We start from the raw sequence: 12,128 nt of genomic DNA on the forward strand, positions 1-12,128 counted from the left end.
TCACTTTGTGAGGGATAATCATTTATACTATTGTTGTATGTTTTTGTTTTCTTTATTTCACTAATATTTTTTTTTATTCATATTCTTGGCATTTTATATAATTGATAAGATTCACAAACGGTTTTACACTTAAAGCTATGTATTTCCAATTGAGTAACTTATAATTTAAAAATTAAAATTTTAACATATTTGTTTAATTCTAAGTTTATGATAAGTTTAATTTGGATTTTGTGGTAATTTAGTTTTCAATTTAGCTGTTTGTTAGTTTACATATTTTTATCATTGTTTTTGGAAATATTTAAATTATGCCCCCAATGTTGACTAAAACCACAATTAATGAAGTAATTTAAAAAATTGATAGCAATCAACTTACGAAATAATGACAAAAACAACAAATATAGGAATATTTGCATCCATAAAATTTTAGGGCCAATAAAATGCTTATGATTGGAGATCATAACCTTTTTATAATAACAATTTTTAGGGTAGAAGAATCTATTCAAAAAGAGTAAATAGTACAATGGAAAATAACATTTATTCATATCTAATTGTTTTCTAAAAATGAGTTTAGTTAGAATAAATATGTATGAACTATCTATAAAATAGAAAAATATTTATGGTAATTTTACAATTATAGTTTCAACCATATTAAACTTTGTAATTTATAAAAATATATTTGCATTTTTTATTTAAAGTAAGTCTTTTTGCATGTAATTTCATATATAAAATTTTAATATAATTTCGCGAATATATAATTTATAATAAATATATACATTTTCATAAAAATAAACATCATGATGATAACCATCTCTGAAACATAAACATAATCTAAAATATACATTTCTAGCACATATAAACGTCATTAGCTAGCACACAAATCTAATAATTTAACAGGGCATCATCATCGTGATCACATCTAACAATATCCCATGCTAATTATATTGTTTTTTATTCGTCTTGTTGGCATTTTATATAATTGGTAAGATATTAAATTTAAATTTAAATTGGTAAGAGTTGCTATAAATATTAAATTTAAATTGCTTGAAACTCTGATAACTTTAATGATAAATTAAATTTTATTAAAATAGATTTTTTTAAGTTATATTAAATCTAAATTAATTATAAAAAATTATGACTAATTTTTTTTTAAAATTTAGCAATAGATTAAATTTTATAAATAAACTTAATATATATATATATTTTATATTTTGAAAATAAATATTATTGACAATAATTTATTGATTACATTTTCTTATTTATCAATTTAAACATTAAAAGTTAAAAAAATAATCATAATTAAAATTTAAAAATACATATTAATTTTAAAACTATATTTTAAATAATAATAATAATAATTAATAATTATATATTTTTAATGATGCTTCATTTATAATTATTATTAATAAATAAACTTTAATTTATTAAATTTATAAAATAAAATTAATTGTAATGTTATTTTTATAATCCAATATTTTATGAACAAATTTGTTAATTATAGTTGCTTTTATAGACCAATCAGTGATATATTTTAATTTTATCATAAATATTTTGAAATAAATAAGATTAATTGCAAAGATTAATTAGATATTGTCTAACTCTCGTATTATAAGTATAGATCATAACTTTCTAATTTCTATGCTTGACTATGACTAGAAAGGTAGTTTTGTTTAGAGGTTTGTACAATTTAATTGTATGTAAAATTGATTTTGTTTTGTAGTGACTATTTTTTAGACATATTTTATAAGTGTTTTTTTCCCTACGTTTTCTATAAGCAGGGACTATGCTGCTCACAACCCTTGTTTGAATAAGAATTTAGTTAAAATGAATATGTATGAACTATCTATGAAATAAAAAAATATTTATGGTAATTTTACAATTATAATTTCAACCATATTAAAATTTGTAATTTATAAAAATATCTTTGCATTTTTTATTTAAAGTAAGTCGTTTTGCATGTAATTTCATATATAAAATTTTGATATAAGTTCACTAACATAATATAAAATAAATATCATTTCATAAAAATAAGCGTTATGATGATAACCATCTAACAAACATAAACATCATCTAAAATACACATTCAAATTTGCTAACATTATCTAATTATATACACCTCTAACACATATAAACGTCATTAGCTAGCACACAAATCTAATAATATAACAAGGCATCATCATCGTGATCACATCTAACAAAACACAAGCATTGTCTAACATCATCACCACACACATCCTCAAATATACATCTCATATTGTTAAATAACTGTTATAACATACACATCTATCTGCAAGCACATTAAATGAACATATCTAACATGACCTAACAATATACACATCAACACCAACATATAAATTAAGTACATCAATGTGAACAGAAAAAATGCACCATATATATATGTGTACACAAGTCAAATAACCGCCATAAAATATCTGACACAACAATAGTGGTGGCTTGGTTTATAACAGAAAACGATGGATGGTCAACTACCTGATCAAGGGTCGAACTATGAGGTGGAGGAGGAGGTGGATGGTCTGCTCTCTAAGGAGAAACATGAGGCAGTGGGTGCTATAGGGATTAATGAACGGGTGTTTGGTGATGTAGGAAACCCTCAAGGATCTTCTCGGGATCCTCGACAGACAGTCAGATTAGCTGCAACTGTCACAAAGATACATGCATATCTATGTTTAACAAACGAATATCAAAGTGAGAAGGAATTATTACCTCGAGTCTTAGTGTGGTGTTGCTGGAGAGCGCAATGCAGCTAGGTAGAGGACCCCTGAGCCGACTCCAGATCAAAACCTGCACAAAGAAAAGACAAGCGTAATATCACAGCATAAAACATTAATAGACAAATGCATGAACATATAAAAGATATCTAGTTGCATATAACTAAGCCACTCATGCTAGAAGTGTTGAAAATAGCAACAAGAAATTCTAAAAATAGAAATGCTAAAAATAGCATTGCTATAGATAACATTTCAGGATATATTCCAATTTTAATTTCTCCTTGAATTAAAATTGAGAATTAAAATTCGAATATAGTCTCACCAGTTGTTTGAAAAATAATTAATTAATTCATCTTGAGTTAATTAGTTGGAGAAATTCAAACATGAAGTCTTTGTGAAGTCATGTAACAATTATCCCTTTGATTGAGGAAGTTATCCCTTAATTAAGGAGATAATGATGAGTTGTATTTGAGTTGTAATTAGTTATCTTAGTTAACTGAGTTAAGTCTAGTTAAATTAGTTCCAAACATTTTGAGGAACTAATTGTGAGTTCAGTCAGTTAATGCATGCATGCATGCAACTAGTGTTCTCCAGATAACTGAATATTCTCTCATAAATAACTCATGCATGTCAGTTCAGACAAAGACCCAGTTGAGATTAAAGGCGGGGACAATGTACTATCAGTTGCAAGAATGTTCCCATGAGGAAATCTCTTACATGCAGAAGGAATTCATTCCTTGGGGATTGCCCAGTTTCTACAGAGGCAAGAGCAGTGTGTGTGATCATTATCACACTAGGTAACAACTGGAGCACTAAGAAAAACTGCGCAAGGAAATAGGAGGCTTGGAGGACAGAGGAGAAGGCATATGTGTTGTCTATTCTGTCTATGAGCAGCAGTGAGGGATTGTACTGAGAGCTGGATAGCTATGAGAGCTAAAGATTTGTGTAATCTTGAGATATTTCCACTTGTATGATAATACAGATAGCAGGGTTTTTAGCTGAGGCTTTCCCCAGAGTATTCTTTTGTGTTTCATGTGTGATTGAATCTTCTTCTCTATTATATGTGTTCTGTTTGATCTTTCTCAAATCGATTAAGCTTCTGCAAGTTTGATAGTAGAAGTAGATTAAGTATTTTTCTTTAGTACATTGCATAATCAGATTAATCTACAGTGAGAATTTCTACAAGAATATATTAGATCAACATATAAACAAGTTTATACTACCAACATCACGGAGTGGACAACACAACTACAGTTCTATATTAATGTAGAAAGAGTGATTACAACCATCAGTTGCATCAGCCTTCCCTTACCCCTCCAACTCCTCTCTCTCTCTCTCCCTTCTTAACCTCTTCTGATGCCTTAGTCTAAGACTCTGCTTGACAGTCAAATAGGAAATCCTTTCAAATGTTTTGACCTCTTTCACAATGGCCCAAGCCTTGCATATATAGCATGTAGGTTTAGGGTTGCCAAGTCCTTCATGAGTTCCATTAGGCAAAAGCATTGATGTTTCTTGCTTTAGTGCTCTTTCTCGTTTGCATACTCCATTAGGAATTAGTAATTCCCCCAAACAGGTCGAGTTCAGATGTTTCCCTGCTTTTATGAGCTGACATAGGAGAGAATATAGGGATATTTTCTCAGTCAATTCACTCCTTTGACCCATAGAACTTGATGTAGGTTCACTAACGCTGTTCCCGAGGTAGCAACTAGAGTTACCCTAGGCACTAACACACCCCTAAGCTTGCTGAGAAGCTTTATAAAGCATGTTGCTAGTGTTTAGAAAATGTTAGCTTGATAATTGTGCCTCTAAACTTGGTCAGTCCTTCAGTCATCATGTCTTTGTCCTCTGAGTTGATGAGGAGGTCATTTTCTTGTATAACAGATGCCCCCTAAAGTGTGAGATCAGAGGCTGCGATGATGGCCGAAATACTTTATATTTAACTGTCCTTTTCTTTGGAAAAAAGAGAGAGAGGATCAGAGCTTCGGGCGGTATGGGAAACCTGATACAACACACACACACACACACACACACACATATATATAAAACAACTAAAATCATGTCTTGAGTCGGGCATTCCCATGCTCAGTAGCTATGTCAGAGTGATTTTCTCATAAAAGAGATATGACGATGCTGGCCGCTGATAAGCACAATGCGGAACTGGTGTCATAATAGGATCATTCTGATGAGTTGTCTCCAAAAAACAATAACCGCAGCTTGGGAGAGGAAACAAGGCTGAGTGATGCAAGCCTCTACCCAAGGTCTTGATTTTCGCTTCACCGAACAACATAGATCGATACATGTGAATATATGTGTTGATGTCGAACATGCACAAAATCGTCTGATTACCAGTCAATAATGGAGACCATTAATAGATGCGAGGAAGGCCACCAATAATGGTGATGGTCTCCAAGATGCACAGTACAATCTAGCGAGTGTGAAAAATGTTTTTGTCGTCGAACACTTGTAGAATCGTTTAACTAGGAGCCAATAATGAGAACCCCTGATCAAACACAAGGTGACCTGCCACTGATGTCTGCAAGTACCAAGGCACTGAAGTGTTTCTAGGTCTTCTTCCTAGATAGAGTGTTGAAGTCGATAGGAAGAGACCTGTCGAAAGGTAGGCAATAAGGTGTCCTACATCAGTCGACATGAAACGAGACAAGGATGATTGTTTTTTGAGGAATATTTTGAACATTGGGTCAAAGCGACAGAGGGCATGATGGTAGGATATGCTTGATGGGTTGATGGAGGAAACATAAGAAAAAAGGTTTTCCCTTGAACAATAGAAGGCATGACAATGGTTTTAACCATGCAGCACTAGACTCATGAACACTAAAGAGTGTTAGGATATAGAGATGCAATAACATCGGGGTATATAGGCTAAACTCATAGGATGGTAAGATTCATATTGAGAGGTCATCACAAGGAAGGTTTATCTGAGGGAGTGCCATGTTCAAGGGAACGACTGCTACCAAAAAACTCTTTCAAAATACAGAACATAACGCAGTTGTATTGTCCACTTTCCCCATCTGATTAGTTTAGTGAGTCTAGACGGGTAAACTCATCGATATTTTCATGTTTTAAGAGTCTGAAAAGGACTGCAAAAAGAGTGACTCTATGCCCTATCTGATTAGTTTAATGAGTCTAGACAGGCAAACTCGTCGATCTTTTCATGTTTTAAGAGTTTGAAAAGGATCGTAAAAAGAGCAACTCTATGTCCTATCTGATTAGTTTAATGAGTCCAGACAGGCAAACTCGTCGATCTTTTCATGTTTTAAGAGTCTGAAAAGGATCATAAAAAGAGTGACTCTATACTTCATCTGTGTAATTTAATGAGTCCAGATGAGATAACTCGGTGGTATTTTCATATTTAGAGAGTCTGAAAAGATCGTAAAGAACGACTCCAGGGTGGTCCCTTTGTCATAGTTTTTAACCGGGTGCGACAAAAGTTTAATAGTATACCCAGAACAGTTCCTTTTCCATGAGTTAATCTACTGAGTCTAGATAAAGAGAAACCTATGCTCAATATATGTTGGCCTCATTTTGTTATGAGTACAAGGAGACAGAGTAAACTCAATTTTTGTCATGAAATTTTAATGAGTCACACGACAACAAACTCAATACCTTCATCGAATTTTAACGAGTCAAATGAAGAAAACTCAGGGTATCTTTTTTAGTTTAGTGATTGAGGAAAAAGAGGTAAAAGAACTGCTCATTCCTTCTTTGTAGATTTAACGAGCCCGAAGAATGGAAAAACTCGGGGATTTTTCGATTTAAGAGCAAGATACAGTGCCAAAAAAGAAAGTGCTCATATCACCATCGTAAATGTTTAACGAGCCCAATGACGAAAACTCGGGGTTTTTTCGGTTTAACGAGCGAGAAAAGTTCCTAAAAATAATGCTCGGAGCTTCTTCATAAGTGTTTAACGAGTCTGAAGAAGGAACTTGGGGTTTTTTCAATTTTATGAGCAAGAAAAAAGTCCCAAAAAAGAATGCTCAATCGATCTTTTTTAGTTTAATGAGCTAGAAAAAGAGGGAAAAAGAGTTGCTTGGACCATCATTGTATGTGTTTAACGAGCCCAACGATGAAAAACTCGAGGATTTTTCAGTTTTAGAGCGAGAAAACATCCCATAAAAGAGCATGCTCATATCTTCTTTGTAGTAGTTTAACGAGCCCAAAGAAGGAGACTCGAGGTTTTTCGGATTAACGAGCAAGAAAATACCATAAAAAGAATGCTTGCTCTTCTTTGTGGTAGTTTAATGAGCCCGAAGAAGGAGACTCGAGGTTTTTTTCGGATTAATGAGCAAGAAAAATACCATAAAAAGAATGCTTGACATTTCTTGATCTCATGCTTGACAATAGAAGGGTCTATGCCATGCATTTCCTCATAAGACCAAGGGAAAACATCGCGGAAGTCCTTAAAAGGGTAGGTGAAGCTTGCAATTTCCTTAGGATTGCGATTGGCTCCAATCTGTATGTTTTCCACGATGCCTGTCTTGATTGAAATATCGATGAGCAATGTCTTTGAAAGATTGCCCATGTTTCCCTCTGAGTCCAAAGTTTGGATAGTCGTATAAGGTGAGGAAACGATTTCAGGTGCGTCAAATGATAGGATTTGAATAGGAATCATGTCTGAATTAGATATCGAAACATGATGGTCAGAGTCCTCCCAAGGTCGTTCTTCTAAACACTTGATCTCTCGAATAACTTCATCCGAAGGTAGGACTTGATTGAGGAGATCTTTAGAAGGAGAATTTATGGGAGAGGAGGTGGTACCATTGGTCGTGACCAAAGTGACTGGAGATGCAGATTGAATGGCCTAGTAGGCCAATTCAGCTGGTGACAGTGGCATTTGTTCTCCGTAAGTGTCAATGTCTGAAGGGGCTGATAGGATCCAAGGATCGGTCGGTTCGTGAGGAATGGATGAAACCATATTGACCATCTGTGGAACCGTGGGTGGCAAAAGAGGGAAACAACCCATTAGGGAAGAGCCCTTCAATAGACCAGTACTGATACTGACGTAAGAGTCAAGTACACCACCCACTAAGGGTATAGAGCTGCTAGGTAATGGGGAGTAATCTGGGGTGCAAAAGGACAGCTGGTCCACTGTGACTATCTTTCCATCCAAGGGAAATAGGATGATGCAGAAGACCGAAGACACAATGGCATTCATGGCATAAGTCCAATTGCGGCCCAAAAGTAGATTATAGTCGAGTTTATGATCCACGACTTCAATATCCACTGTTACCATTTTCCCACTCAAAGTGATGGGGTAGTTGGCAAGGTAAACTTTTGGGATGAAAGTGTGGCCATCGAAAGCTTTAAGGGAATTTGACGGCGGGGATAGGGTTGGAGAACCCAAAGCGAGCCAACATGAAGCTGACATGATGCAGGTAGAAGCACCTTCGTCGATGACAGTTCTATGTATTCCTTTACCTTTCGAAAATATTTGCACTTGAAATGCAAGCTGGTGAGAAAGGGGAGGTTTACATTTTTCCATGTCGAAAATTGCAAGCATGGAATCCTGAGGGTTGATACCACCAATGGCCGAAAGCAGAGATTTCCTTTGTGCTGGACATGTTTGTAATACTTCGAGCGCCGACATAGCCGACGACGCTTGCGCCAAGTCTTCTACAATGCTGTAGTTTTGGGCGGCATGTGCAGATGTATTGTGCGTTGTGTGTCGAAGTGCCCCTTTAGGGGGGCAAATCACAAGGTCAGCAACTAGCCTTTCGATATGAAGATCATTAGGCGGCGGTGGGTTTTGACTTGAGGAGGGTTCCTCTGCATGAGCGACAGGAGCTCCATAAGATTTGGCTCTAGTTTGTAGATCTACTATTTCAAAGGTGTAAACGGTAGAGGGTCCTTCACCAGCTGAAGGATGTTGTGAACCACCATTGCCCCCTTGCAGGGGTTGGGGTTGGTTTGCAATAAGGTGTTGCTGCTGCTGAGTGGGGAAAGGATTATTTAGGATAACAGGGGTCCTGCTAGTATCCTTTTTAGCAATGAAATCTATGCATTCCTGAAGACACAGACAACGATAGGTCATGTGGTCTGTTATCACTGAAAATTCTGTTGCCAAAAAATTGCTCAGACTAGCTTAAGGACAAAGTGTTTTCGCAGCGCATAAATCCTTTAGCAGTTTCGCAGCGCAACCTGTTTTAGTGATTTCGTAGCGTGCTACGAAATTGGGGATTTGTTCGAATCCATAGCAACTGTCATGCAAAATAGTTCTGGGGTGGATGCATTTTACAGGTGGCATGTTCTCAAGCTCCTGCATGTATGCTTGTCATCAGTTCTGAATCTGAAGGGAAATATTACAGGTGAAGGAGTGTTTTGAGTGGGATGGTGACTTTTATGCTTTGCATCCACCACTGTTGCCAAGCAGAGACAAGGGAAAAGTCTGAAGTGTTGCAGCCGCAAAACAACCTAATCCCCAAAGGTGCAGATATAACAAGATACAGGGACTACTTTAAGGACCTTGGTAAGAATGAAAGGGTTGAAGTGATTGCACTGCCGAGTTCCTTAGTGCAGCGTTCTGTTTTTCAAGATGCACCAGATTTGTTGGTTTCTTTAGATGCTCTGAAGGCACCATCTCATCATAGGGGAAAGTATGAACCAACATTATATGGCAATTTGCTTGGGAGTCTTCCCCTTTCTTTGGATGCATCAATGCTTGTCATTAAGTCTGGTCAGTGTGGGTTTCTTAGAGAGGGTGCAATAATTGGTTCATTGATGGATGCACGACCAATGCCTATCATACAGCCATTTGGGCAGCAATCTTTGTTCAATAAATATGTGGACATCTATTACAATGATGCTAATGGATCTGTTGGTTCTTCATATCATACAAAGACACTTATGGCAAATTTTTGTACAATTCTGTTTTGGCAATGGATTTTGAAGGACAAGCATCGATTGCAACGACTCATTCAAGTGGCTGGCAATGAGATCTTCACAACTCAGACACATGATTTTGCTTCAATTGCTCCTAGGCTTGAGCAGGACTGGTCTTCTTTCCACCATTTGGTGTCGTCATCACTTCATGCTATTGCTGAGACATGCCCAAGTTTCTCTGCATTTTGGAAGGTCCACCATTGTATTACAATGATTATGATTTCAAGCACACATGCTTTCTCTCTCCAGGACAACTTGAAGCAAACTTGAGTTTTGCCGTTGGCACTGAACTAGCAGATGATATTGTTACAGATGTTTGTATTTAGGCTTCATATGTTGACTCAGGGTCCTTGAATACTTCAATTATAAGAAATGGGAGCACCCAAAAGAAGCTGATGAAGTTTTGGTTAAATATGAGGCTAGACTGGAGGACGGAACTGCTGTATCAAAATCAGAGGAGGGTGTGGAGTTTTATGTGAAGGATGGATATTTCTGTCCAGCTTTTGCCATAGCTGTCAAAACAATGAAGAAGGGAGAAAAAGTATTGTTGACAGTGAAGCCTCAGTATGGTTTTGGACATCAAGGACGTGAAGCAATTGGAAATGATGTAACCGCGCCACCAAATGCAACATTGGTTGTGGATCTTGAGCTTGTGTCTTGGAAGGTTGTCGATGAAATTACTGATGATAAGAAAGTGCTGAAGAAAATCCTGAAGCAAGGAGAAGGTTATGAACGACCTAATGATGGGGCAGTGGTCAAAGTGAAATACACGGGGAAGTTAGAGGATGGCACCATATTTGAGGAAAAGGGATCTGATGAAGAACCATTCGAGTTTATGGCTGGAGAAGAAGCAGTCGAAGCCCTTGAAGGTCACTTGTAATCTCAACAATGCAGCTTGCAGACTCAAATTGAAAGACTATATACAAGCAGAAAAATTATGTACAAAGGTTTTGGATATTGAATCGCAAAACGTTAAGGCTTTATATAGAAGAGCACAAGCATATATTCAGACAACAGATTTGGAGCTCGCAGAGCTGGACATAAAGAAAGCACTCGAGATTGACCCCAACAACAGGGATGTGAAGCTCGAGTACAGGGCTCTTATAGAGAAACTCTGGAGTACAATAGCAAGTAAATAAAAAAAAAACATTATTCCTGTGCTCGATTTTCTGATAACAAAAGGTATCAAGGACTGTGATTCAAATGCCTCCGGTGAAATTAGTGGTGCTTTCGAAACCTACTTTTCAGTAGCTAAGCGAATAGGTTTATACCTGGCACGCATATGTCACAAAGAATGAGCTTTCACAAAGAATGCTTGAGGATCAAATGGAATGAGTGAAGAGGCCAAATGATGGTAAGGATCTGATTGCCACAAGGCCGCCGTTATTGGTGACACCGGGGACCCATTAAAATATACATCGGGGCCACCTCTAAACATTCTTTGGTGATTAAAGGTCTTATTGAAGATCTCAAGGCAATGATGTCAGCTCCACCGTTGTCTGAGGTTCTTCAGGCTCTTTATGATGATAAGAGCGTTTCTCAGGATTAAAATGCTTGTATGAGTGTGAATTCCTCTCATGAAGTAGAAGCTACGACAAACAGTGGTTTTGATCAGCCTAGTCTACCAGCAGTCCCTTCCAGTGGTAATGTAACGCATCTTAGTGTGGTTGGGAGAGGTGTGTAACATACAACACCGGTTCCAGTTGATGTCTCAGAACCAGAACCACCCGCCTACGCCTAAAAGATTATTTCCTTTGTTTTCAAGGGAGAATACGCTTATTGTTTCAAATGCACAGCTTGTAAAAAGACCAACAAGACCTACTAATTTAGGATTAAACTCACTGCTTCATCCCTCTTTAATGGATTTTACAATTTCTGAGCTAGAGTTTTTAAAAGATTCGTCAGAATATCAGAAGTTAGAGGTTTGTCAGTTACCAACTCTCTATTTCAATGAAACTGCAGTAGTTGAATGTTCTCAAAGTTTTTCTACGACTGATGATGGTTCCCCTTCAGAAAGCACAATAATAACAAATGAGTATCTTGTAAAAAGATGGAGTTTCCTATATCAAATGTTGGAGATGCATCAAAGTCTGAGATGTCCTCTATTTCTGACAATTTAAGGAGCACTCTAAAGGTTTGACATCCATGAGATTTTCTCAATCTTAATAGGTAAAGTGTTCTGAGATGATGCACAATAAGCTGCAAAACTTCTTGGAGAATTTGAAACAAGATTTTAGGTCTGAACTGAAGGAGAGGGAAATAAAAAATAATGGTGACTGCAAATTCCACTGGTAATATTCAGTTGATAAAGATTTTGGGTTGAAGCTATGTTTTTTTAAATTACACAGCAGTTTCGTAGCGCGCTACGAAACTGCTGTAGGTGGTGATTTTAAACGCAGAGCAGCTATTGTGATACTGTGAGCGGGAGTTTTGAAAGAGAGACACCTGTCCATCAATACAACCTACAGCACATCAGAAACATGGCAGCATTCCATACCTGGGGTT

The 12,128-nt window shown here is 36.5% G+C and overlaps 1 pseudogene; it reads left to right on the forward strand.

Annotated features, from left to right (window-relative positions):
* Positions 1-12,128, forward strand: part of LOC149226927 (70 kDa peptidyl-prolyl isomerase-like) — a 76,492-nt pseudogene that overhangs the window by 59,671 nt on the left and 4,693 nt on the right.

The sequence above is a fragment of the Pinus tabuliformis genome, chromosome J, assembly GCF_031772625.1.
Source record: "Pinus tabuliformis cultivar Carrire ecotype Pingquan chromosome J, CPIR1, whole genome shotgun sequence".
In the NCBI taxonomy this organism is placed as follows: Eukaryota; Viridiplantae; Streptophyta; class Pinopsida; order Pinales; family Pinaceae; genus Pinus; species Pinus tabuliformis.